This window comes from Myxocyprinus asiaticus, chromosome 3, assembly GCF_019703515.2.
Source record: "Myxocyprinus asiaticus isolate MX2 ecotype Aquarium Trade chromosome 3, UBuf_Myxa_2, whole genome shotgun sequence".
In the NCBI taxonomy this organism is placed as follows: domain Eukaryota; kingdom Metazoa; phylum Chordata; class Actinopteri; order Cypriniformes; family Catostomidae; genus Myxocyprinus; species Myxocyprinus asiaticus.
In genome coordinates this window covers 5,864,765-5,870,896 of record NC_059346.1, presented here as the reverse complement: position 1 = coordinate 5,870,896, position 6,132 = coordinate 5,864,765, and the positions used below count along the sequence as shown (strand labels likewise).

The window sequence follows — 6,132 nt, the reverse complement described above, 5'->3', positions numbered from 1 at the left end:
TTCTCATCGCTGGTCAGGATGAACCAATCACTTACGTTTGTGATGACTTGATTCGCCGTGTTATTTAATTACTTTACAGAGCTTGAAAGATAATATTTCAATTTTTATGTAGGGTGATTATTAGATTTAAACGATTTACATTTCTAGTGTACTTTTAAAGACACATGTCTCCAACAAAACAAAAAACGTGCTGATATATGAATGCGTCTCAACGGAAGAATCGGCTGTCTGAGCCACTATGCGCCCCCAGTCTCGTTAAAAACAGTTGCAGAAGCTACAAGTTGGTAACGTTTTCATCCTGGTGTTTTTCACACGTTGGCCGCCTGGCTGTTGATCCGAGCGCAGTGCACACAAAAAACAGCACAGTCCGGAGGATACAACAGCGATTCTGGGAATCTCGTCCGGTTCCCTCAGTTTCGACACGCCGTCCAGACGGCCATTAAACCACACTCCTTCAGTGTGTCCAGCCTTTAAAGGATATAACTGAGTGATCTCGAAGACATTTGGATATTAACAAAATATCAAGGTAATAGTTTGGGACCGTGTGTGATTTTTTTGGTCGTTAGAAATGCTCCCTGACTATTTTGTGTCTTTTTTTTACATGTATATATAATGTTAAATGCTGAATATGAAATGTGAACGTTTGGCTGTGGAATCCATAACAATTAACTTTATTTACGAGGTTAATTAAATTACAAACAACAAACTCCGGTGTCAATATTAGACAATGCCAATATTATAATTTGACACAATTGGAAGTCATTTGCTAACTAATGTTTTAACAGAAATTTATCATGTTATGACAGTTTATTAGTTCACATTTGCTGTTTTGTCGTTGGGCCCTCCGTTATGTTTCGTCAGTGTTATTCTCAGCACGTACATGGACTTATTTTAAAGTTTTATCTCTCTCTATTTATTATTTATAAGCTGATTTAATATGATGTCGGTGTGTTGTGTTCACAGAAAAAAGTCTAGTCTGTCTAATTTTGTTCCTGGGCTGTTTTGCTGAGTTGTAGTCAGTGTTTTGATGAGTTAAATTTTTTTTTTAAGGAATACTTTATATTACTGTGTGACATATATTACTTGGTACTAGTAAAACAATAATAAAGTGTTTAAATAAGCAGCTCCACCAAATAATCACTACATCAATCATGGTATGTGGTGCTACCATGGTAAAGCAATAGCGTTGGTGTTGGGAGGGTTACTTTTTTAAATGTAATCCGTTACTTATCACTGATTACTTAACAAAAAATGTAATCAGTAAAGTGACCCAATTACAGAAATATGAAAGTAATGTAATCAGATCACTTTTCGTTACTTTCAGTTTTGGATGAGTTACTCTAAAAAATAAATTAATTACTAACTACTAATTACATCTTCTATAGTGTAATTAGATTACTGTACTAATTACTCCTTTGTCTAATTACTTTCTAAAACCCTGATCAACCTCGACCAGATGAAAAACACAAGGATAGACATGAATCTGTTCTTTTAATTCTTTCAAATAAATCATATAAAATCAAATAAATTATTTATGAACTGGCCAAAGAATTTAAAGGGGCAGCGTTAAATTAGAAAACATATATTTTAACATTAGACGTTAAATTTTAAATTCACTATTGTTTTATATAGAATTGTAATATAATCTATACAGTATTTAATGCAATTATATCAGTAACGGTAAATTACTGAAAAATTAAAGAGTAATCCCTTTACTTTTTTATGAAAAAGTAATTTAATCACAGTAATTAATTACTTAGTAATGCATTACACCCAACACTGATTACTTTTGGATTACCACAAGGGCACATATTAGGGATGGGCATTTTGGTCATTTTGTCTACTCGAGTACTCAGACTAATTACTCGTCGAGTACTCGAGGGGCAATGACATGCACATAACTGTGTATATAATAACATGTCTAACATACGTCTTTGGCTGCTGCATTGCGTCTTGTTGTTCCAGTGTATCGTCTATTCTTTATTAAAGGCTGCTATAAAATAATCTGTTATATAATGCATCATATTTTGTCATTATGTGAAGATTCGCTGCCCAGTTCTCGCGCGTCTGTCTGTTCTTCCTTCAGGTTATCGTAGTAATCTTAGTTAACATGCACCAGTTTTTTTTAGTGACTGTCTGAACCGTCTATTTTCAAATCATGGTTGGATTAACAGGAGATGCCATAACGGTCACGTTTTTAATATTCTTGTTAAGTTGAAGTTCGGTTTTGAAGACGCTGCATTCTGTTCCATTTAGCTGCGCTCTGTCAAAGTGTTTGAAACACTTGCCTGCTGTATATGCGTTCAGTCCGCTGCCGTACGCCGTGTGTGTGTGTGCCCAAGTGTTCGCTCCTGTGGGGAAAGCCACAATGCTCCGTATTGTTGTTGCTGTGATGATTCATGAAGCGTTACATTCAACTCGGAGAGTCTGAATTTCCACCTTTCGACTGGGGAAAGTGCAACAGAATTACACATTATGTCGGACTTCTAAGTTGGAAACTCCTGTGGAAATCTTCAACTCCCATTTTGACAAGATGCAGGTGTGTGTCACGTCACTTTAGGGCAGGGGGGTTTACAGTCAGTGACAAACATTCACTTTTATTAAATAATGTCCATTAAGGAGTCGAAGTTCTTACATTAAATGATCATAAAAACATGTTTAGCAAATGTTTTGCAGAGACAGGTGTTCAAAACTTGGTTAATTACACTCTCTTTTGGTTATCATAACGATAGCACTGCAGGTCGTATATCAGTTTAGTTGCTATGAGATGTCTCTGATAATCAATGTACCCCTCAAAATCACAACGTAATCTCAAAATTAAAAATAAGCTCCCTCTTTGACGTGTGTGTTTAGTTATCAGGTAATTGTCACTGAATTTCGAATTAAGTGAAAAGTCACATCATGACTGATAATTGCTCCCACGTCTGAGTACTCGAGTACTTGTGCCCATCCTTAGCACATATGTAAATAAAGTCAAGATCAAATCAATATGATCTCTAAAACTTTAAATTATGCCATGAATGCAAACAAAACATGTTTGAGTAATATTATGAGTACTGTTGTAGCTGTTATTATATCTAAGGAAAAGAAACATGTACACTGCACCCTACCAAGAAAACAGAAAATGAGCTGTTAATGTAGAGCAACTCAGTATTTTTAAAGAAATCAGGTCAGTACTCTGTCTGCTACAGAAAAAAAATTTCTCAATTTAAATCACATTTCTCATAAAGCATATATGATCAGAACAGATGCACTGAATTATGTTTTGGTTAACATTAAACTAAATCTGACAGGATATACCTCAGATTCAAAAACACTGCAAAGTGTAAGTCTACCATGTATTGAAGTTAGTGTGTATTGGCAATTGTAATTTGCTTTGATAAATTGAGATTATTAGCATCGGACGATAACAGTACCATCTTGACCGATTAATGAATGTCTAAACTTCCTGCAAACTTCTTGTTTTCAGATACTTTTCTTTTAGTGAATAGTGCATAAATAGTGTGTAAAATGAAATGTTCATTAATTTCATACATTGAGTATGTCATATATAATATGGTAACATAAATACAGTATGTATAAAGTATAACAGTTTAAGTATATACAGTGGCAAGAAAAACTATGTGAACCTATGTGAGGAGTGGTGGTGTAGTGGACTAAAGCACTGAACTGGTAAGCAAAAGGTTGTTGGTTCAATCCCCACAGCCACCACCATTGTGTCCTTGAGCAAGGCACTTAATTCCAGGTTGCTCCAGGGGGATTGTCCCTGTAATAAGTGCACTGTAAGTCACTTTGGCATCTGTTAAATGCATAAATATCAATATAAACCCTTTAGAATTAGCTGGTTTTCTGTAATAATTGGTCACAAGATGTGATCTCATCTTCATCAAAGTTACAAATATAGACAAACACAATGTGCTTAAGCTGACAACACACAAACAATTATAATCTTTCATGTCCTCATTGAACATCCCATTAAACATTCACAGTGCTGTGGACAAAGTAAGTGAACCCTTGGATTTAATAACTGGTCGATCCTCCTTTGGCAGCAGTAACCTCAACTAGAGATGCAACAGTTTCAAGGTTTCACAGTACACCTCGGTATTAATGCGGACGGTTATCTTACCGTTGAAATCTTCTCATTGACGGTATAGCATGAATATAAAGACAGATTTTTTCAGAACTTTTCTAAAACCTAAATCAGTTTAATTAAGACAGAATCAGCATCATAAACTTAGCGAGATAAAATAAAACTGCGCCTTCCTCATGTTCGACTGTCACTCAATTTTAAAGGTGATACAAGCGCAGCGCATCATGAGCACATCAGAAGTGCAGCACATGCGGACGCAGCATGAGTGCAGCACAAGCGCATCATAGAGACATGTCCGAGCCTGAACCTTTATTTCCGCCACCAAAGCGGTTGAAGTCCACTGTCTGGGATTACTTTAGGTATGTTAAAGACCCACGAGGCACCATCAATGTTGATGGTTACCCAGTCTGTAAAGTTTGTCACAAAAAAAGTAGTGGTGCACCGATCAGGAAATTTGAGGCCGATACCGATCTCCGGTTTTTTTATTTTTTTTTAAACACTAGGATCGGCCAATACCGTTTTTTTTTTTTTCTTAAAGTGCCCTTTGCCACACTTTTGTTTGATTGACACAGAGAGCGCTCATGTTAAAGAGAGTAAAGCTAAAAGCGCTCATGATCGCTCAAACAGTCTATATCGCTCAACACAACATCTGATTGTCACGTGTACTCAGATTTGTATTTGCATGCTTATTTGTTGTTTAATTAGTTTTTATAACCATTTGCAGCCTCTTTATCCTCTTCCTGCTCACTGTGCAGCGAGTCAGAATTACTATCGTAATGACTCTAGAAAATAGGCAACTTAATATTCATACACGTGTAATTCTTACACAATTTTAAAAACAAAATGGCAGGGCCTGGGTAGCTCAGCGAGTATTGATGTTGACTACCACCCCTGGAGTCGCGAGTTCGAATCCAGGGTGTGCTGAGTGACTCCAGCTAGGTCTCCTAAGCAACCAAATTGGCCCAGTTGCTAGGGAGGGTAGAGTCATATGGGGTAACCTCCTCGTGGTCGCGATTTAGTGGTTCTCGCTCTCAATGGGTCGCTTGGTATGTTGTGCGTGGATCGCGGAGAGTAGCATGAGCCTCCACATGCTGTGAGTCTCCGCGGTGTCATGCACAGCGAGCCACATGATAAGATGCACAAATTGACTGTCTCAGTAGCAGAGGCAGCTGAGACTTGTCCCCCGCCACCCGGATTGAGGTGAGTAACCGTGCCACCACGAGGACCAAGTAAGTGGTGGGAATTGGGCATGCCAAATTGGGGAGAAAAGGGGATAAAAAAAATGGTATATTCATGTGAATTACATCATGTCTGAAAGTTTAAATTCCTGAATGCTTAGAATTGCCAAACAACTCACCCTCCAAAGGCCACTCTGTCATGCTTCCAGTGCTGAGCAAGCGCTCATTCATCAGAGTTACGGTGTATGTGTGATTCCATGCGTGCTGCTAAAAAGGTCGGCCCTGATTATAGGCACGATCGGTTGATCGCTGATCACGGATTTAAGATGAATATCGGATAATTTCAGTCAGTGGCTGATCGATCAGTGCACCCCTAAAAAAAGTATCGGCTCAGGCGGGAAACACCTTAAACCTTAAGCACCATTTCCATGAGCACCATCCCGTGGAATTTGCGGAGATGAATGTAAGTGGAAATACAGTATACAGGACAGTAAATTATAGCACCTGTTTCATAAAAACACCGGATTTAATGTAGTTTTACACCATTTGAAATGACTAGGTAGGCTAAAGTTATGTTTATGCTTTCTGTCACATTCACAAATGCAGCAAACGGTTTTAAGCACTCATTCAACATTACAATGCGCCATTTGTTTGTTCATTTGCCTAAGTGCAGCGCAACAGTAGGCCAACAATGTGTTTGATACTACTAATAATATATATGTTTTAATTGTAAAACATAGTACTAAATAGGGTTTACAAAATGCATGGCTTTTGGTGTGCAGGAAATTGACAATGAAACTGTGGCAGAAAATAGACAGTATTGGAAAAAATGGCAATAAATAAACTGCAAATGAATAATATATA

General features: G+C 37.5%; 1 protein-coding gene across 1 annotated transcript in view; it reads left to right on the top strand.

Moving 5' to 3' along the window:
• The first annotated feature begins 218 nt into the window (after positions 1-218).
• Positions 219-6,132, top strand: part of LOC127424124 (leukemia inhibitory factor receptor-like) — a 46,579-nt gene continuing 40,665 nt past the window's right edge. Inside the window, exon 1 of the mRNA XM_051669041.1 lies at positions 219-526. The gene's annotated coding sequence lies outside the window, so the exon portion shown is untranslated. The remainder of the gene's footprint in view (positions 527-6,132) is intronic.